This window comes from Emydura macquarii, unplaced genomic scaffold, assembly GCF_026122565.2.
Source record: "Emydura macquarii macquarii isolate MOO-44397 ecotype Brisbane River unplaced genomic scaffold, CSIRO-AGI_Emac_v2 contig_2795, whole genome shotgun sequence".
NCBI lineage: Eukaryota > Metazoa > Chordata > Testudines > Chelidae > Emydura > Emydura macquarii.
Window position 1 is genome coordinate 2,141,855 of NW_027132932.1, and position 22,403 is coordinate 2,164,257.

The window sequence follows — 22,403 nt, forward strand, 5'->3', positions numbered from 1 at the left end:
TGCAGCTGGATTATGCATTAGGCATCACTCCTGAGAGGCACAAAGGGTCTATAGTTCAGTGGGAGAATCTGGCCCATTAATACAGTTGGTTGGAAAATCAGAATTTTTTTCACAAATCCTTTTGTTTTTGTTGAAAAATTTTCAAAATGTGACATTTTTGCCAAGCTCTCTAAGATGAATGAGGCCCTCCCATTGATCCGTTTCCACTCAGCCGCAATCAGTGCAAGCAAAGCAACATAGTATTTTACTCAGGCAGACAGAGGGGAGTATAAGAAAATCAAGCCAAAAGGCCAGTGCAATGTTGTATAAACCCAAACACAGATAAGTGCCTAGCACTTTATGACCCATCCCCAAGGTCTGTGGACTGTGAGGAGAGGGTTAAACCTTTATATGCTACTTAAATTTGAGGGCTGCTGAATTCTCCTACCCCCACACTACTTGTCTCCCATGTTCAGCGATACCTGGGTTTAAGTGAAATTATTTGGCATTGTATTAAAGTGGATGTACTCCTGTTTCTAAGATTAGAGGGCTAACTGAGAAGTCAGGTTTAAATAGATTAAAGACAGAGGAAATCTTTCTCTCTAAATAAATTCTATAAAGGCCAAATACTCATTAAAATACTGTTTCTATAGGAAGGGAGCCAATACAATCCTGCACGAGGGTGATGAGCTGCCGTTCAAGTTTACTGAGCTCTGCGTTGGCTAAATTCTCTCTAAAGCAGATTGCACAGGCTTGTATAACAGTGTATAGGCTTTTCTATGGCAATCATGATCATTGAAGGTAGGAGAATTGTCTTGTGCTAAAGGCCCTGGACTGTGACTTAGGTGATCTAGGTTTAATTCCCAGCTCTGTCAGAGCCTCCCTGAGTAACCTTGGGCCAGTCACTTAATCTCTCTATGCCTCAGTTCCTATCTGTAAAATGGGGATAGTCACAGAAGGGTTTGGGGGGGCATTTTCACCAACATAGATGCTTACACTGATCCTGGGTGGCCTTTTGGTGTATTTCTGACTTTTCTAATGGGGGTAAGTTAGAACAGCCTTTAGGCTTAGGGGACATATCACTCCAGTGTTTTCTTTCCATTTTCCCCATGAACAGGGATGTATGCACGTAAGATTCTGCTATTTTTGTTTGTTTTTATATGCACTGTTCCTGGAGGTGTGTCTGTCTCGCACTTGGCCCTAAACACTGTCAGAGTTAGGTGCAGTCCAATCTCTATTAGCAGAGTGTTCCAGCACATCAGTCCTGCTGCTGACAAGACTCTGCCCCCAGTGACCAGTTGTCTAAACCTGGGTATCTCAGCCAGAATGTCCCTGTGAAGCATAGCTGTCCTGGACAGTAAGGTAATATATACAGTAGCCACGTCTTAAATCCATTATGGGCTTGATGCAGGAAGTAGTGTGTGGGCCTTAGTTATGCAGGGGGGTCAAACTAGATGATCAACAATCCCTTCGCGCTTTAAAATCTGTGAATCATTCATTCGCCCTTATGTCAGTTTTACATCAGTATCACTCCATTAACTTCATTGGTGTTACTCCTGATTTACACTAGAGTAGGTGAGAAGAGACTCAGGCCTTCTGAATTGGTGCCTTAAAATCCTGTTTTAAACTATATCTGTACTCACAGGGGATGTGTTATGACGAGGGGTTAGTTACTCTTGAGCGCTCACCTAAGAGAGTTGTAAATGCAGGTGTTTTCCATTCAGAAACACCAAACTCCTAGCATGTGTTGCTGATGAAGAGCTCCCATGACCCTAAATAAAGAATGAAGTCTGCAGGGACCATCTTGCACTCTGTTGGGTCTGGATTCACCTCCACATACATGTGCCACAGGCCTCTGCTATTCAGCTAGCCTCATGCAAAGACACATTTTCCTGTGGAATTTTTTTTTTGATGAGTGTGCTGTTCAAATCCTCCAACCCCCGCATCCTTGCTCTTTGCACTGCCACGTGCATAATTCACAGCTGAATTTTAGGTTATATAATAATCCACGTCATAAAGAGCTGACTCACAAACTTCTCTGCTTTTCTCCAAACACCTTTTCCCACCCGCTATCCCCTCAAAAAATTCTCTTCTGTTTGTCAATTACGGAAGGCTGTAGTCACAGAGAACATTAAGAGGAAGGAAGGAAGGAAGAAAGGAAGCGCAGCACAGTAACCATCACTGCCACCTGCTTGCACATTCAAATCAAAGGGCAACCAACCTAAAAAAAAAAACCTCAACATGAATGGGCATCAGCCCAAACTGATCATATCACTGGTACCTATAAGCAGGATCTGTCATGTCTGCAATCCTGCGTAATGAACCTTTGACTGGTCTGTGTACAGCATGAGAACCTGAGAGAACATGCAATCAGGGACTGCTGGCAAGTGTTATAGAACACTGCACTGTACGGTATCTTGTGGGCTACACAATATGCTTGGTATTCTTTTTTGAGCATGCCATATTTCCCACATACAGTGCAGTACCCACCCAGTTATTAAAGCATTCTTGGCTTGTCGTCTTTCTTTTCCAGTGCACAAACATCTACATCTTTATCCTGAATTACATTCCAGTCCAAACCCTGTTTAAATCATTTTTTGAAGTTTTTTAAATGCTCAGAAGAACAAGTCTGTAACGGCATTATAGCCTGGATAAAATACTAAACAGGCATGAACACCTTTGAAAGTGGGCAGTCTAGCATTACTAGGTGAAATTCACCCCAGCAGGGTCTGAGCACAAGGTCTATGATCCAGTTAAGTCTTCAAAACAGAGGTTACATGGTGCTTAGATCTCATGCTGGTCTGTGCTGGTGATTTTGTTATGGTCAACATGACTGGCTTTCCATATGCACTTACAGTGGGCCCAATTCTGCAGCCCTCACTCATACTGAGTTGTTCTATTCACATGGGCAGTCCCATTTACTGTTCTTGTGAGTAAGTGCTACTGAGCGTGTGTGAAGGTTGAACAATCAGATGCTACCTGAGTGAAAGAGAAATGAACTTTTTATCAATACATTTAAAAAACCCTCTTATGAAACTGAGCTAAAAACTGGACTCTCAAGGAGGAGCAGAGAACTAGCACTAGAGTTGATGAGGATCATACTGATTGAGAGTGAAGGTCCCTTTGGCCCCAACACAATATAGGGCAGCATGAGTTTTGGGGATCCCACCTTGAGTATCAGCTGGTTACGTTTTGAGGTGTTTTAATTAATGCTGGGCCTGAGCTGCAAAGTTTGGATCTGGAACTAAAGCCAACTCTTTACTGTATGTTTTATAACTGTTTACAAAGAGGTTGGAAAAATGATGTCATAAGAAACACAACGCCCGTTCCCATGGTGTTTGACCTGTGAACTGGGTGTCATTTTACATGGCTGCTGTCTTGTGGTAGTGCTGAGACCGGGTCTCCATTGTATCAGGCACAGTACAAACACATAAGCAGCAGTCTCTGTCCTGAAGAGCTTAAAATCTAAACAAACAAGTAGCAGGTGAGCAAGGATGGTCCAGTTGTTAAGGCGCTAGCTGGGACTTGGGACAGCTGGCTTCAGTTCCTTGCTCTGTCACAGACTTCTGTGACCTTGGTCAAGTACCTGAGGGCTAGAGTTTTAAAGGTATTTAGGCACTTAACATGGGATTTTTTCAAAAGTGCCTACTCACCCAATTTGCACTGAGAACTGTCCTTCATGGGGCGCCTCTGTTCCCCATCTATAAAATGGGGCGCTTTCCTAGCTCAAAGGGGTGTTGTGAAAATAAGGACATTCAAAGGTTGTGAAGTGCTCACATACAACAGTAATGTGACTACATTACTAAGATTTGTTCCACACCATGGTAAGGTTGGAGAACCTCTAAATGAAAATGTCCTCACTTTGGGCCCAGGAAGCCAGACTAGATCATCTAATAGTCCTATCTGAAGAAAATCTGAGTTGTTATCCCCATTTTACGGATGGGATTGAGTCACAGAGAGTCTACTTAGCTTGCCCAAGTCACATAGGAAATCAGGAACTGAATCTGTGTCTCTTGAGTTCCCAGCAGGGCCAACAAAGACCATCTTCCTTTTCCACCATAGAGCCCACAAAAAGTAGCATTCAAGGCAAGCAACCATTTTCTGTTTGGGGGAAATAAATCAAAGCTATATTTTGAAGACTTTATGTCTTTTACATAGTCAGCACCTTGTCTAGCCTTTGCAACTTTCCACAGCAATGTAGAGTTAGCATTACTTTAAAGAAGGCCAAGCTCAATGATCCCAACAACTGGATCATCTTATTTACCCCAGCCAAAAATGTTGAAGGCGCTTTTAATCTTTTCTTTAGTGTACAGTATGTGCTTTATCAATGATTCCATTGGGCTGTTAAAAATCATGTCCTTTGTATGTGTATATGTTCTGTATGCAAAATCACATCTGCCAATTCTACACTGCACCAACCCTTGGCAGAAAATAATTCAAATAAATCCCTGCATCCTCAGAACATCTTTTCAAAAATATCTGCTATTTTATTCCTCATCAAAGGTGCTTCATAAAGGTTTCTAGTTTTTGCCTTTCAGAGGAAGGCAACCAATGTGAACAGGGAGGGGCCGGATACTGGCTTAAATATATAGGCTGTGGCAGGAACTGGTGCAGACGGACACTGTTGCAATGTGAGTTCTTGAAATCATTGTTGCACAGTTAGGGTCAATTGGCTCATAGGGGGACTTTGGCTGCTGTGGTAGGGGGTGTGTGCTCCTCTGTAAAGCCAGCATGGGTAGTGCAAGACTGAATTCTGTGGCCTGGTAGGTGGCTAGGGGAAGGCCACTTGTGCTCTCTTTCATAGTCATAGATTTCAAGGACAGAGGGACCATTGTAATCATTGTATAACACAGACCATAGGACTTCCCAAAATAATTCCTAGAGCAGAGCTTTTAGAAAAATATCCTATCTTGACTAAAAAATGATCAGTGATGGAGAATCTGCCATGACCCTTGTTCTAATAGTTAATTACTTTCACAGTTAAAAATGTACACCTTGTTTCCAGTCTGAATTTGTCTTGCTTCAACTTCCAGCCATTGGAGCACGTTATACCTTACTCTGTTAGACTGAAGAGTACATTATTAAATACTTGTTCCCCAAGTAGATACTTGTAGACTGTAATCAAATCACCCCTTAATCTTCTCTTTCTGACGCTAAATAGATTGCACTCTTATCGTGATAAACTCCAAGGCATATTTTCTAATTCTTTAATCATTCTTGTAGCTCTTCTCTGAACCCTTTCCAATTCATCAAGATGCCTCTTGAACTGTGGGCACCAGAATTATATACAGAATACCAGCAGCAGTCACACCAGTGGCAAATAGAGGTAAAATAATTACTCTACTCTTAGTCAAGATTCCCCTGTTTTTGCATCTCAGTATCACATCAGCTCTTTTGGTCACAACATCACGCTGGGAACTCATGTTCAGCTGATTATCCACCACCACCTATCTTCGTGCACCCACTGTGTAGTCATGCACAATCTTACCTTTATTTTCAAGAACAGAAGCAGATATGCCATACTGTCCGCTATGAAATCCTTTTGTCTTTCACAAACATGTTCCTCTAACTTATGTATTATTTAAAGAACAAAAAGCCATGTAAAGAATTACTCAGGAGATTGGTCGGAGGGAGAGGGGAAAGAACACGAGCCTTTTAAATCTAATTCACTGGTTCAAATTCACCCCAGGCTTAGCAGCGAGTGATGGATCTCATCTGCTTGCTGTTCAGAGGCCTGTATGATTGCCATTCAGTTGGTGATGAACCAACATTCATGTTGCCAAAAACAGAGGGGAAGGAGACTTCTGTGGTTAAGGCACTAGAGAGGGACTTCAAGTCACAGGATCAGGATTCAAGTCACCACTGTGCTGTAGACTTCCTGTGTGACCTTGGGAAAGTTAGTTAATCTCTGACTTCTTCAGTTCCTCATTTGTAATATGGGTATAATAATTTTTCCTTTCTCCTACCCTTTGTCTTCTAATAAGCTCTCCCAGGCAAGAGCTGTCACTGTGGATGTACAGCGCCAGGCACAATGGGGCCTTGATCTTGTTTGGGGTTTTCTGGTGCTACTGTAATACAAATACTTAATAATAATTATTAAACATAACTACAATTGGAAGCTTTTGTTAAGTAACTATTGAAGAGAGGCCAAAGCTTGAACGAGTATGAAGACTGACTAAGAGTGTGTCTACACTGCCGGCTCCGCGGTGATCGATACAGCAAGATCAATTGAGTGGGTCGTGGAGACATGACCTTAACAAATTGGAGTATTGGTCTAAAATCAACAAGATGAAATTCAATAAAGACAAGTGCAAAGCACTATGCTTAGAAAAAAATAACCAAATGTGCAAATTCAAAATGGGGAACCACTGGCCAGGTGGTAGTATTGCTGAAAAGGATCTGGAAGTTATAACGGATTGCAAATTGAGTATGAGTCAACAATGTGATGCTGGTGCCAAAAAGACTAATATCGTTCTGGGTTGTATTGACAGGAGTGTCATATGTAAGATATGGGGGGTAATTGTCCTACTCTACTTGACACTGGTGAGGCCTCAGATGGTGTACTGTTTTCAGTTCTAAAAGTTTTGAGAAAGGAAGATTTGGGGTGGGGGGAACCTGATAACAGACTTCAAATATGTGAAGGGCTGTTATAAAGAAGATGGTGATCAATTGTTTTCCATGTACACTGAAGGTAGCACAAAGAGTAGTGGAGTTAATTTGCAGCAAGGGAGATTTTGGTTAGATAGTAGAAAGTTTTTACTAACTGTTAGGGTAGGTAAGCTCTGGAATAGGCGTCCAAGGGAGGTTGTGGACTCCCCATTGGTTGAGGTTTTTAAGAACAGGATGGACAAACACCTTTCAGGGATGGTCTAGGTTTACTTGGCCCTGCCTCAGGGCAGGGGGCTGGATTTGATGACTTCTCCAGGTACCTTCCAACCATACATTTCTATGATTCTAGAAAAGGTTGCCCCAGTGACGGCTGAGGCAATGTGGGGAAACTTGCACTGCCACTGCCCAGCTGTACTTGTTCTGTAGGGAAAAGTTGGAAATCAGGCTCCAGGGTTGGCAAGCCAGCACACATCTGTTAAATTCAGATACAGGCTGGTTGCTGTCTATAACCTTCGATAGGGTGTAACCCTCTTCCCTTGGCTAGTAATTATCACAGGAACCAAATCCAAGCTAGCATTTCCTCCATCTGGAGAGTCAGGATCCATTGCAGAATCCACAGGGAGCTCTGCTGGTGATTTTGGAGTTGCCTGCCAGTCTGTCATGTGGTTAAACTGCTCATGAGCCATCTGGGATGCTTGTCAGCTTGATTTCCATTCTCGTTTGAGTCCTCTTTTATTCTGAGGGATTTATGCATTTTTACCCATCTGAAAATGAGGTCCCGTGGGAATGATTTTTGAGCTCTCGCCATTGACCTCTCTCCACCTTCAGCACATACACAGTTTTTCTCAAAGAAAGCTATTGTTTCTCCAGGTATGAAATAAGATTGGGTCTACAGTAAATAAATGATTCATCCCAGTCGTTCTATCAAGGATGTGTAAGGATAATTTCTTCCACCACTGTAGTGCAATACCCTCAGGAGTGGTACGCTGTAAGGGCCCAGTCCATCCAGACCAGTGCCTCCTGCAACACACCAACAACCACTAACTTGAACTGAAATCAGTGGGAGTGGAGGGTGCTCAACGTTTATGAAGACTGGATCCAGTTATCTGACAGTGTACTGCAGCAGCATGCAACAGTTTTTAGCTGGGAAGTGAACAATACTTTACCCGGCTGAATGTGTATGTGGGATTTGAGCAGGCAGAGTGACCCAGATCATCAAAGATATTTAGGCTCCCATCTTCCATGAAATCAATGGAAGTTAGGTGCCCAAATGCCTTTGAGGATCTGGACCAACGTAACTACCTGAGTAGTAACCTGGCCACAGCACTGTGTTTAGTACCTGTACTCATAGAAAAGTTGCTGTAAATCCTTTAACTGCCATAAGCGATCTGGAGTTTGTTTTTAGGTCTCATGCAAAATATAGCACAGTGTTCTCTAATATCATGCTGGGCTATTAGTTCAGTGCTGAGTCGAGTTCTTAGCAGACATCCTACACACCCTCTTAATGTTCCTCTCTTACCTTGAAGGTCTCCCATCCAAGTGCTGACCCAGGCTAAACCTGCTTTGCTAGCAGGCTATAAAATGATTGCAGTACAAGGTAGTATGGCTGCAAAGCTGTGATTGGTCCCTCTGTGCACTAGGGAGGATTAATCATGGGCACATTGTGATTTCACTCTAATTACAAAGTCCATGAACTCAGGTCCTCTCAACGTTCCAGGGAAGGGGGTCCTGGAATCACAGAGTTCCATAGACACACTAAATATCATATTATTGTATTGTAGTGAAGTTAAAAGGGAGAGAGCAGAGGTAAGAGAAAATTCTGATACAACAAGCAAACTATCCTGTGAGATTTTCAGGAAGACATTTAATGTGGTAGGTGAAACAGTTTGAAAGCAGACTAGACACTTATCCAAAAGGCAATGTCTTATTTTCCATCCTATGCCCCCATAGGAATGGTAGCAAATCCAAACTGTATCACTAATGTAAGTTAGAGATTTCTTTCCCCAGAAGCACAAGAATTTATTAGCAAGAGGCAGAAAAAACACCACTTACTTTGTTGCTATTGAAATAAATAAATCTGGGGTTATATATATTATATATATTTCTAAATATATGGAACTAATTTTAAATATAGAATCATAGAAATGTAGGGCTGGAAGGGAGCGCAAGAGTTCATCTAATACAGATCCCTGCACTGAGGCAGAACCAAGTATATTGGGCTTATTCCTGACAGGTTTGTTTAACCTGTCCTTAAAAACCTCCAAAGAAGGGAATTAATAATCTGGAGGATGGGGTGGATTGCACCCTCAGCAAGTTTGCAGATGACATTAAGATGAGGGGGGAGGTAAGATGATGATTTTCACCCAGATTGCCTGCTACATTCAGATTCACAAACAATTCCGTCCTGTTGGACAGAATCAAGTCCAAAATGGCTGCCCTGCTGGTTACTTCCTGCACCTTATGAAGCAAGAAGTTGTCTGCAAGCACTTATTGGACATTTTGTGTTTTGCCATATTACTTATCCAACAGCTTTCTGGGTAGTTAAAGTCTCCCATTACTGCCAAATCTTGTTTTTTGATATTTGTTATTTTTTTAGAAATGTCTCATCCATAGTCTCCTCCTGATTTGGTGGTCTGTAGTAGACCCCTACCATGCTGTCACCCCTGGTTTTTTCCTCTTTTTATCTTTGCCCAGAGACTTTCATTTGGCCTGCTCTTACCTCCTTCTGGACCTCAGAAAAAGTGTATACATTCTAGATTTTCAATGCAACACCTCATCCCTTTTTTCCATGCTTGTCCTTCCTGAACAAGCTATATCCCTCTCTTCCAATAGTCTCATCATGAGATTTATCCCACCAAGTCACAGTGATGCCAGTTAAGTTTTAATTTAGCTTATGTACTAAGACTTCCAATTCTTCCTGTTTATTCCCCATGCTCCTTGCATGTGTATATGTATATGAATATATAACATCATTGGCCTTGTAGTGGGGGAGAAAAAAGTGAACTGGTCACAGCCTTGCCTTCTGGATGGGTATGACTTCCTATGTCTGCAGCAAAGGACCAGTCTTTTAGTTAGGAAGCCCATTGGTGCATGGCTTATTTATGAACACAAAGACTTAATACTCCTGCTTAAATCAGATATTTGAGCTTGCATGTGGCTCACTAGACATCTAAGTGACATTATGCACAGGAAAATAGTAGATTCATGTTCAAATCAGATGCTTGAATACATAAGTTAAGCACCCACAAATGTATATGTACAAATATGCACCAGGACTATGAAAATCTGTCCCCCAAATAATCTATTGAAATTCTGCTTCCAGTAAAGGGAGCGGGTGTGTCTAATGACTAGGGCAGGAGACGATATTCCATCCCTGGCTGTGCCATTGGTATGAGGTGTGACTTTGCTATTACTCGCTCACCCTCTCTATATCACAAATACCCTCATCTGTAAAATGTGTAAAATAATACATACCTACATCACAGGAATGTTGGGAGGCTTAGTGCTTGCAAAATTCTTTGAGTTCCTTAGAGGAAATACATTATACAAGTGTTCCTAGTGTTATGAAATAGTACAAAACTTGGAAGATCTATAGCTGAATGTCCTTGTAATGAAATCAGCTTCGTTCTTTCACTCAGTGATGGCCAGATCTCAGGCCTTATTTTGCTCTCTCACACCAGTGTAACCATATTGATTGATTCCTGATTTATGCCAGGAGAATCAGACCTCAGTCTTCAGCCTCAGGTCTAGTCTTTAGCCTGTTTACCAGAAAAGACCTTGTTTACAGTTTGAGGATTGCCGTGACATAGGCAGATAACAATGGATTTTCTGTGCTCCTTAGGATCGGATGGTATGGTATGGTAGCTCGGCTGCTAAAATCTATTTGTCTCCTGCTCCCCTATGATACAATTTGCTCTCTAATGGAAATGGTGTAACTACTAGACCTGAAACACATACTCCAGCTTGACTGGTAAGTAGAGAAAACTTAAATGGATCAGGCTGATTTGCAATAATGTTGCTATATCCTGGGCCTCATCCTCCGAAGGGCTGAGCCTCTGAAATTCCTCAGACCCTTACAGTGTCTATGGAATTAAATGTAAAAGCTCCCAATGACTTCAATGGGAGCAGACTCAGTCATTTATTTACTGAGGGATTTTTCTTCCACAAAGAATATGGGGCCAGATCCTCAGTTGTCATAAATCAGCATGGCTCCATTGAGGTCATGGGTGATTTACACCAGTTGAGGATCTGGCCTTTGATATGTTTGTGCTTCCCTCCTCCACTTCCCCCCATAGATGCACAAAGTTCAGGTCAGAAATGCACACTCTCTCTCTTATAACTTTTGCCAGACTTCTTTTTTCAATAGAAATGTAGTGATATATTGCAACAACACATCTCGCATGCCAGAACAAGAAGAATGCCACCGTGGTGTAGGTAGGGAAATAGTTGTGATGCACTAAAGAGATATTGTTTTTTCCATTGACAAAGCCAAACTTTACACTTAGCTTCTCATGTAAGGAGGGTGTGCTGGTGGGATAGGATGTAGGCTGTGAAACTGCATCCCCATGGAGAAAAGACAGATTGAATCCAGCTGGCAGATATCACACACATTTTCTTTTCTGCTAGATATCACAGATCTGATAACCAAGAGAGAATAACAAGGCTTTATAGAATGCAGATGAACAGAGGAGCCCATCTACATGTAAAAGAAACAGTTTGTTGAATACGTGTCCCTGTTAAATGAAAATTAACTCCCATGGACCCATAAAGCTAGATTGTACTGTTTAAAGTACATATTTGATTACATCCTGTGCAAATTTATTGACATGCATTTTATTATCCTCATCTCATTTAATAAAATCCCATATCAGATTCATATTGATAGCCAAGGAAAGTAAAGTGAAGTTCATGTTGAATGTTCCCAAGCTTACTTGAATCTCTGGCTATTGAGAGCAAATTTTATAGTCTGGCCAGTCAAAATCTGCACTCTGCTTAAAATAAAAATATGCACCAAACTTAGAAACTTGGGAATTATGTGCCAAGAGACATGTAATCTAGTGGTTAGAGCAAGAGACTGGTAGTAGAGAATTCCTGGTCCTGACACTGACTTGTGACCTCAGGTGAGTCACTTAGTTTGTCTATGCCCTCTTTTAACTTCTTGCACTTTCTCACTCATATGGTGTTGTGACACTTAAGTACTGCTTGCTTTTTGTAAAAATCATGTTGTGATCCTTAGTAAACGTGTCAGACATTTATATTAATAAGAGAGAATGCCCAATTTAGTGATCAAGTACTACACAAGCTGCTATCTGGTAGTTCTGCTAATTCAGAGAAGAAAATATTGTAGCATGGCGCTGTGGCCTTCCTCAGAGCCTGGGCCTGAGAAAGGGCTGCAATGCCCCTGCTGGAAGGATCAGAGAACTGCAGTCCTCAGACCCCGGGAGCAGAGGGGCGGGGCCAAGACAGGAAAAGGAAATATAAAAGGCCAGCTTAGCAGCTCAGTTGGGGGAAACTGTTGCTGGAGAAGGATGTGCCTTCCCTGGGCTGTGGCCTGAGCCCAACCTAGGCCCAGTGGCAGGGCAGCATGAGCCCTCCTCTGGCTGGAGTCTCAAGGGCCTGCCAGGGCTACTGGGCTGAGATACTGGAGGCCTCTGACTGGGAGGAAACCCCTGAGGCCAGCCATTACCTGGAGGAGCTGCCTGTTGCCTGGGACCTGCTGGAGCTGCCTGAGCCATGTGTGCTGGAGGACCCACTGGGGCCCTGTGACCTGGAGGAGCTGCCATCCCCTGATAGCCCTGAGGAGTTCCTGGACCCACTGATGGCTGACAACAAAGGACTGGTGGGACTTCCACTAGCCATCTATCCCGGGGAATCGGAGGATGACCCCTGGCTCCAGGTACCTGTGTTCAGGCTGGGAGGAAATAGCCATGGGGCAGCTGACAGGTCTGGCTGAGCGTGCACTCAAACCAATGTCAGTGTGTTGTAGCTGGAACCCCACTGACCCAGAGGCAGAACCCTCAGCCCCTGGTAGGGACCTGGGCTGGGATGCATTGGAATCAGGTGGGCCTGTGTCCCTCTCCCCCATTCCTTAGCCGCCCTGGGAATGTTTGTCTCCTCTGGGCCCACAGCCGCAGAGGATACAAAGTGTTGGCTTAAACAGCCTGAGGCCGAAGACTGCCAGACTAAGGGCTGGAGAGACTCGTTGCCAGCCCTGCCCGGGGCCCAGGGGCTACAGACTCTTGCCAACCTACTAACTTTCCCCCTGTAGTACGGTGCTAGGGCCTTTCTCAGAGCCTGGGCCTGAGGAAGGGCCACAGTGCCCCTGCTGGATGGAATTGCCAGCTTACAATATATTGAGTCAAAGTCAGATGTGGTATAACTAAGTGCCTCATACTAATGGAGGGTCTCATTTTGTTCTCATTTTGCCCTGTGTAACACCACTGATTTCAGTCGAGTTGCAGAGGATGCATGTCAGGGCAGAATTTGGCATTACATCACTTTAGATTCCCTTAGACCTACTAACATCCAAAGGAGGCCAAGCTGGTCTTAATTATACCCAGAGGTACTGGATGAAAGAAAGTATAGGGGCCACTTTACCATACACCATCTAATGCCCTCTTATCGTTTTTCATCTATGCATTGTGTATGTTACATTGTTAATCCCTCTTACATATTGATTGAGTGGATGCAAATTAGGCTAAGGATATCTGAGTATAAAGGAGTTTGTTGGAGTGAGGGAAGATTTAATTTACACCACGTTACACATCTCCTCTGAATTTGATCCATTGTTTGTTTAAAAAACAATTAAATTGACCTATAATTTGTGAGCATGTGGCCCATGAACATTTCCTTGGGCTCTTTTCAGAGGGAAAAGAACCTATCTTCAAAGGATTCAGACTCTTAAAAGAATCATTGTGATGTACCTGGGACCATAGGTTTGGCATATAAGACGAGACTGTAAATCCTATATCTAGACTCCAACAGTGGCTGCTATCTGTTGCTTCAGAGCAAGTTGAAAGCTTCCCATAATGCACTGAGGCACTACTAATTTTGAGTGACTCCTCTGGGATGCCAAACTGATGCTAATTGGACTGGAATAGGTGTCTTGAATTGGGCACCTAAAACCAGTGACTACTTTTGAGAAAACTTGCCCTTAGTGAGTTGTATACAGGAGAAAAAACCTCTTTCTAATAATTCGTTCTAAACTGTTAAAATTAATTTTCAAAACATTTGTCATAGTTCCAGCGGTATAGTATATTATTATTAAGAATTATCAGCACAGAGGTTAAAAATAAAAAATACCCTCTTTAGGTAACTATATACTAATAGCAATTGTATATGTGGTTTTGTAACTGTAATAGTTTTATTATGTGTCTTGATTTTCACTTTGGCTTATTTAGGTTTTTCTACAGCACTCGTCACTGTGTAGTATGTGAGTGCCTCAGAGAGAGAGATATATATATACACACACACACACACAGATTTTTTACATTGCTAAGATGGTCATCCTTTAGTGTTTCAAGCTTTCACCTCATGTCTGCTCATACTGGCAACTCCAGGCACCTTATCAATTACATCTGTTTTCTATTCAAGTCATCATGCATCTGGTATAATTTCCCCCCAAACGTTTCAGGCAAAAATCAAGCGAGAACTTCTTTCGCCTCATATAGTGAATATATTTTCATGGTAGTCAGGGTTTCCATCATTCTGCTAACAAGCTAACCACAGAAGCAGAAATTAGATTAGAAATGCGTCTTTTGGGCAATTGCTTCCTGTGTCCTTTCAATTTTGTTTTGAGCGTTGCCATTGTGCTTCCTGAACTCAGCCTGGTGACCCTACAATCATTACTTTCCTATTTTCATCCAGTAAAGATTATATAGGTTAAAATATATTTCCAGCTAATACAATATATTGGGGTTTTGGGAACATTCTTTATCTTTATCTGTGCACATTTTCATTGTTTTCCCATTCAGGTTTCAAAGGTCTTTGGCTTATCTGCCCTTTTTCCTCTTCCTCTTGTACTCCTGGTTTGATTTAGAATTAAAAGGTTCTGGGAAAGGAAAGGGCAAAAAAAGGCCACATCTATAAAGCCTCTTAATGCATGGAAGGGTTTCCCAGCAACATGCATACTAGGGAGGATTTCCTGTTTTGTTTCTTTAAATACATTTCATGCATCATGACATACTAATTTTAAATACCAACAGTACACAACCACACCATGTATTGGTTTTGTTCAGAGAGGACATATGGAAAAGCTGAAATGATCTTTAGTGAGATATAATTGTCTTAGATTTTTTTATGCCAAATTTACTAAGGCTGAATCATGGTAAATTTTGTAATAATCACATGTGAGATCTTTGCTGTGTTTGAAAGCATGGCTAATTTAAAGCCAGTTGGTTTGGAAAAACCACCAGTTTTCACTTCTGTAACTTCCTAGACCAAGGGCTCTTCAAAGCATGCTGAGTGGGAGGAGGAGACAAACAACTGTGACTTTTGAATCAAAATCACTGGTCTGGCAGGCATGCTGAGACTTCCCATTCATTTCAATGGGAACAGGATTGAAGTCTCAGGAACTACTTTTCTGACTGCCTTAACCCAGACTCACATTTTGCATCTGCAGTTTTATGGAGGCAAAAAGTAGGAGACTCTTTAGAAATCTGTCCTCAAGACTTTTGAGTTTTGTCCCAGTGTCATAACGTCAACAGCTGTGCAGCCCTTGCCATAATTTACAAGTAGCAAAGAGTTCAGAAAGATCTCTGGAATGAAAATCAAACATGTTAAAGTGCTGAGAAATTGGAAAAAAAAGCTGATCAAGATGCTTCTGTGCATTGTATAAGCCTGTAAGTTCATCGCGTGTCACCTTGAATTGTAATGGTTCTTAATAGTGAGGATGACAAAGCACTGTTATATACATAGAGATGTGAAATCCAGGGAAATGTGAGCGGATTTTCAGAGTGAAAATATACCAGAGCTCGCTGTGAAAAATGTCCCTGATATTCAGCCTTCATTTCATCCCATTATTCCTACTTAGATACCACACTAAATAATTCTTCTGTGGAGTTTACACTCTTCCAACATTTGTAGACAGTTATGTCTCCCTCTTAGTGTGTACTTAGCCCAGCTGTGCTGTACCAGTCTGAATCTGACCTCACACTGGTATAAATGAGGAGTTATTCCACTGAAGCCAATGAGCCTCAGCCTGCCTACTGGAGGAAGTTATGGAGGACAGTCCCCAGCAGTTGTTCAGGTGCCCTACCCTGAGATTACTTCCAGCAGTAGCTGCTCACTGCTGACTGGTCCATGGGCACCATGTCTATCTGCATAGCTTACACATAGCCCTTAGCAGGGGTCTGTCACTAGCAAAGACTGACATTAGCTGATGTTTCTGTGTCTTAATCAAGATGGAGAGCATCCATCACTGTGAGAAATGTGTCTTTAATATTTAGCTAAACAAAACAATCAGTTTTGTTGGGTGACAGTGAAGGGCCAGTTGAGTGGAACTGCATGCCATAGACCAGGAAAGCTGATTGAGACTTCTTCCTACATTTTCACAGCCACACCACACAAGGAACAGGATGTGTCTTCAGTAAATGATATTTGCACTTCAGTAGTATCTTCTATGCAAGGAATTCAAAGCACTTGAGAAGTGATTTGCACAAGATCTTACAGGAAGTCTGTGATAAAGCCAGGAATAGATTGTAACCCCATTGCCTTCAGTGGTGTTGCATATAGTTGTTGCACGTAAAATATTTGTAGTGGATTGCCAGAGTTTAGCTGTTCTACCAATGTTCCCCATTTAAAATAGAAGGGATCTCTCTTCAATGGGTAGAATCATTCAAAATGGAAGCAACTTTCAAAGGGTACCCACCGGAAGTGAGAACAGAATTTGGCACCAGTTCTTCTGACTCCTGCTCATAAGCTTTAGCCATATGGCTACCATTCCCCTGGAAGAAGCCTGCAGAAAGTGCTACACTTACAAACTTCCTTCTTTCTTTTTCCATTTTCTTTAGCTTCCTAACTGCTGAGACGGGAAAGGAAACATAAAATATTGACAAGCCAGGCACAAGATGAAAGAGAGCCTCAGCAGGAAGAGTAACACACAAGGCATAGATGTTTCAACCTGATTGCTCCTTCTAGAGAAGAGAAACAAAGTTGCTTTGATGAAGGGGAGAAAATGCAGAATACTACAGGGTTTTTTAATACAGCAGAGAAATGCATAGCAAGAATCAGTGGCTGGACGTTAATGCGAGACACACTCAGGTTTGGGTGATTAACCATTAGAACCATTACCAAGGGAACTGTAGGATGCTTCATGTCTTGATGTCTTCAAATCAAGCCTTTCTAGAATATATACTTTAGTCAAACACATGTTACAGGGCTCGACACAGAGGTAATAAGGTGATAACAGAGGTGATAAGCCCTCCTGCCTGTAAAATTTATGAATCTATGGATGTGTATATACTACAGGAGGAAAGATGGTTGTGTGGTTAAGGAAGAGAATGTGGACGCAGGAGATGAGTGTTTGATTTCTAGTTCTACCACAGATTTCCTCCGTAATCTTGGGCAAGTTCCTGAATTTCTGTGTGCCTTTGTTCCCCATTTGTAAAATTGGGCTGATTGTAATCCTTCTTTTGTTTAGCTTGCAAGTTCTTTGGGGCAGGGACTGTAACTTAGTATGTGTATGTAAGTGCTAGTATAATGGGGTTCAATCAGGGCTGGCCCTAGACCAAATGAAAAGCGTCTTCGGTGCCCCACATTCATTTGCTAAACTTTTGAATGCCTTGCTTTTTATTGCATTTGTAGCCTATTTCACGACTTTCATGCACAATTTGCACGCATGATTTATCCCTTTCATATAAGATGTTAAATTTGCATGCTAGGATCCGAGAATCTGTATTTATTCATGCCATATATAACAAACAAAAAATTGTTTCCTCTAAGCTTATAGAAACGTAATAATTTTAAGAATAACTGAAATGTACTAACATCAAAATTTTTTCCCATTTCTCATTAACAAAAACACCCTGGGTCCAATCTCAATTGGGCTCTGTAGACATTAAAACAGGAAAGTCTTTGGCTTTTATTGGCTGCCTCTTGGCTAAATTAAAGAGATGACACATCACACTGCAGTGGTGGTCCTGAGGCCAGGGAATTCTGGTTTAGTGTCAGGATACCACTAAATAAAAATAGTGTCTGAGGGCTCCTTCTGAGAAAGCATTTTGCTTCTTTGAATATAATTTTTTCAATACATGCACCTTCCTCTTGGAATTACAACAATCAAATGATCAGTGCATGACTTTATCCGTATGCTGCACAATGAGGCACTGTGCTGTATTTACTTATCTGAAAGTGTTTATGTACTGCCAAGAATGGAAAGAGTCTCTGAAATGGCTGGAATGATTTCAAACCAAGATCCAGATAGCAACGCTGTGACCTTTCCAGCTAACTTACCCAGCTGCCTCTAACTATAAGACAATTAGCTGACTGCTCCAGCTGGAGGCTAGATATACTTTTAGCTGCACACCCTTATTGCTTATTGCTACAACTGACATAGGACCTGGGACTCTCATGGTCTGTAGGAAACAGAAATAGCAAATAAGCTGACGAGGAATTATCCTCTGGCTCAGCCAGTAGGAGCCATATTGTCTCGGAAGGCTTGACTGTAGACAATGGATCGTGTAATGTGTCCAGGGTGGAACAATACAACCGGATTTGCTCTGATCTCTCAGACAGAGACAAACACCTTCAGGATCTCCATAAAAGATTCTTAAAACTACAATATGCACCTGGAGAGGTGAAGAAACAAATTGACAGAGCCAGACGGGTACCCAGAAGTCACCTACTACAGGACTGACCCAACAAAGAAAACAGAACATCACTGGCCATCACCTACAGCCTCCAACTAAAATCTCTCCAACACATCATTAAGGATCTACAACCTATTGTAGCAGATGATCCCTCACTCGTTCAAGCTGTGGGAGGCAGACCTATCCTTGATCACAGATAGCCCCCCAACCTGAAACAAATACTCACCAGCAACCGTACACCATACAAGAATACCGAACCAGGTACATACCCCTACAACAAGGAAGTTCATTCACCTGCACATCTACTAATGTAATATATACCATCATGTACCAGCAATGCTCCTCTGCCATGTACATTGGCCAAACTGGACTGTCACTACACAAGAATGATTTCTATTCCGTACATCTGACGAAGTGGGTTACAGCCCATGAAAGCTTATGTCTACAGAAATTAAATTTGTTAGTCTTTAAAGTGCTTCAGGACTCATTGTTTTTGCTATACACATACTAACACGGCTACCCCTCTGGAACTTTTCAGTAAGATCTCAGTGCCTCCTTCTGTAAGCCATTGGTCAATTTGTGTTTTAGCCCCCAAAGAATGGGAGCGTGTTACAGCCTTGCTTAGCTACACAACATGGCTGTAGAGGGTCATGCTTTTAGCTCTTCCAGTCCCGGTTCACACCCTGGTATTGGCTAAGAGGGCAGTGTCATTCTTGTACCTGTTAAGGCTGATTCCTCTGCCTACAAAGCTGGTGTTTGCCATCAATAAACTCTCTAGTTCCACCTTGGTGCCTAAAGACAGCATTAGCTGTTCTAAAGAGGAGGAAATAACTTTCCAAGCTTGCGATCCCACTGGCGCTGTATGCAGGATTTACAGGCACTAGCTGATTGAGGTAGATCATTGCATTAGGAGGTGTGGGAAGGACCACATGAGGGGAGAGGTAGCTGGCCAAAGGGGAGGCTTGGATCAGAAATACAGTAAGACAAGATTCAGGAAAGCTGGTAGACACATCCCCATTACCCTGTCAATGCCCCCTTGGCACAATGCCTTTGGATAAGAGTCTTTTAATCTAGCACTGCTTCCCTGGGATACGCTTCTGTCTGGTTTTTCATGGGGACAGTGAACCTTTCTATTGCACTAATCTCATTTTACAGCTCCACTCCTTAAAACAGCTCTGGTAAAATTGCTGTGCTGTCTGTTGGCATTACGATGGCTGTATCACTTGGCAGTTTTTGCAAACCAGATGAATGTTGCTCAAATGTAACACATCAGATATGAAGAAATTTGCCATGTTACATGAGCATGTCAGGAATAGTCTGGTCAGGTATCTCTTGTAAACGGAAATGAATTAATCCTCATGAAGTTCTGATTCACTGAAGAGTTTCCTTCTTTTGGAGAACAGAGCTTTAGACAAAGGAGGCTGGAATAATTTAAAGGTGGGTGCAGGGCCCCACCCCCTGCAGCATCTTATCAGGCCTCTTGGGGGCCAGACTCTGACCCAGGCAGGTACCTGCCAGGTTGATCAGCCTTAGGTCTCACCCCCGGCAGTGATCCATGGGACTGCTCCATGCCCCAGGCCTGTCTCCCTGCAGTGTTTCACCAGGATGCTCAGTGCCAGGCCTCAGCCTCTACAGGGACCAAACTGCCCTTTTGTCCCCCGCCCTCACTCCTTCAGCTGACCCTGGATGCAGGGAATAGTCACTTTTAGGGTGACAAGACACCCTGATATTATTGGGACCATCCTGATATTAGGGACTTGGTCTTATATAGACAACTATACCCTTCCTCTCCCCCCCCAAAAAGGGTCTGTTTTTCACACTTGCTATCCAGTCAGCCTGTGCACTTTGAACTGGGACGGGGGGGTCTAAGAAGGACAATTTGCAAAATTTGGGTCTGTTGTGAGGTCTGCAAAGTGTGTCATGGACAACAGATGTGAAAGATCATGGAAATACAGAGCCATGTGGGGTGGAGGAGTCGAAGCGATGCAGCGCACAGCATGCTGAATCACAGACAGGAGAGGGGAACTAGTGGTTATGGACCACAAGGAAAGCTCCAGTGCCCCTTTAATGTGCATGCACAGCAGACACCTCTTTTTAAGACCTTATCTGAAAGACCCACCCTCCCCCAACATAAGACTTTTGCCTAGCCCTAGCAGAAGTCGTCTGTGGCAGGGAGTGGCATAAGAACCGTGATCGTGGAATAGTCATGGACTCTTCTCCCGGGGCTTGTACCACCCCTCCAACCTCAAGGGTCTGGCACAACAGAAGTCCCTACACTTGAGGGGAGCACAGGGACTCCTCTGGCTTAGCTCTCGTGGGGAGACAGTCATCCAAAGGGAGGGGTGAGCAGTAGGTAGTGCCACAGATCCACACTGGTGAGCAGAATAAGGGGAGCGTGTTTAAAGGGGTGGTACTGGGTACACATATCTCTGTGCTGGGGGAGGGCTTGTGCCGCAGGAAGCACAAACCCTCTAGGAACTATACCTGGGAGTAAATGCCAACACTGCTGTTTTGTTTACATTACAACATCACCCACAGCATAGGCTATTGCTGTAACGGCAGGCTCAGGCACCAGGCTTCAGTTTTCCGTTTAGCTAGGTCAGAAGGATAAAAGGCTGAGTCAGCATGGCTGGGGTTGGTGCCTGTGACTCCAGAGAGTCGAGGTAATTCCTAACTTGTTGTTAGCCTGTCCCCTCTGGGAGATTTGGAGTTCAAAAGTTGGAGTCAGACAAATGCTGGGAAAAAGAATGAGTCCACACTGACCCGTGTGTTTCCAGTTTAAATCAACACTATCTTTACAGTTTTTGACCAAACCAAAAAGAAGAATAAACAAAACAGGGTCAAATCTCTGTCCCAGAGGAGAATGAAAAGACCCTTTGCCTCAGCTTCTGGATGTGGGAATAAAATGGCCCATACTGGCCTTTCAGTAGCATCAGTAAAAATAACTAGGTTTAAAGGGTGGTGCTAGAGGTCATGCCATTGATGGTCAGAAGGGAGGGCAGGATTCCGCTCATTTCTCCCACTGTTTGTTTGAGACCCCTGCAGTTAATAAAAGCACTCCAGTTACTTTACATGCTTTTGCCGCATGTGCAACTAGCAAATATAATGAGCTGGATTTTCAGCATTAGGAGAGTTTGGGAAATTAATCAATTCTGTCATTTCTCTTTAGGTGCGCACACTGTAATATCGCACATCAAAGACTTGCGAGGACTGCTTGTGGAGATCAGTACCAAGACTTGGGTGGTGATGAACTGAATGGGAAGATTAGGGTAATATGAAGAGCTCTTAGCCCTTAAGATATGATTGTAAACAGTGCTGCTTTTGAAGAGCAAACAGCCCTTCTCTCCATAAACTTGCAGGGGAAATGTTTTATAACTGCTTCTCAGGTTATTGTTAAAGTGAAAATCACCCAACCGTGGCTGTGATGTTTGAAGGAAAAAAGTTCCTGCTCAAAAATTTTTAACTGAACTGATCATTTTGCTACATTGATTTTGTTTCCCTCAAAGAAATAACTCCCCTTGCACCAATGAGTCAGACCACAAATGGGTCTCCCATTCCCAAACTACTCAGAGACACAAAAAGACTCATAAGTAAATATTGTGACTGCTAGTTAAAATTAGCTTAGTACCATTTGTACAGCTTTTGTCAGGGTAGGCTTTCTTGATTCACCTGCCAGAACTTCTGCCTAGGGTTAGGAGGGTCTTGCTTAGATTCTTGGCTGTGGTAATGTGCAGGATGGGAGGGTAGGATTGCACCTGCCCAGTCGAGGGCAACCACTGTTTGGTTAAGGCTTCTCACACTAGCTGAGGAGTGAGCAGTAGATGATGCTGACAAAAGAGCTACAAAGGACAAAAGATTTGCTTTCTTAGTAGGCTTACTAGTCCATGCTGAGAGAGAGTCTACACCGCCAATCATCATCAGCCAGAAATGGTTGGTTTTTTTTAAAATTTCTCTACTTTCTGAAGTTTTGCAGCCTGCTCTTGGTGAATTAGGTGTACCTATGACTGA

The 22,403-nt window shown here is 42.8% G+C and overlaps 1 long non-coding RNA gene across 1 annotated transcript; it reads left to right on the forward strand.

The window, feature by feature from the left end:
• Positions 1-12,123: 12,123 nt before the first annotated feature.
• LOC137166097 (uncharacterized) lies at positions 12,124-22,155 on the forward strand. The gene is made up of 2 exons (XR_010923560.1): positions 12,124-12,484; positions 21,565-22,155. It is a non-coding gene; the product is annotated as an uncharacterized lncRNA (long non-coding RNA).
• The last annotated feature ends 248 nt before the right edge of the window (positions 22,156-22,403 follow it).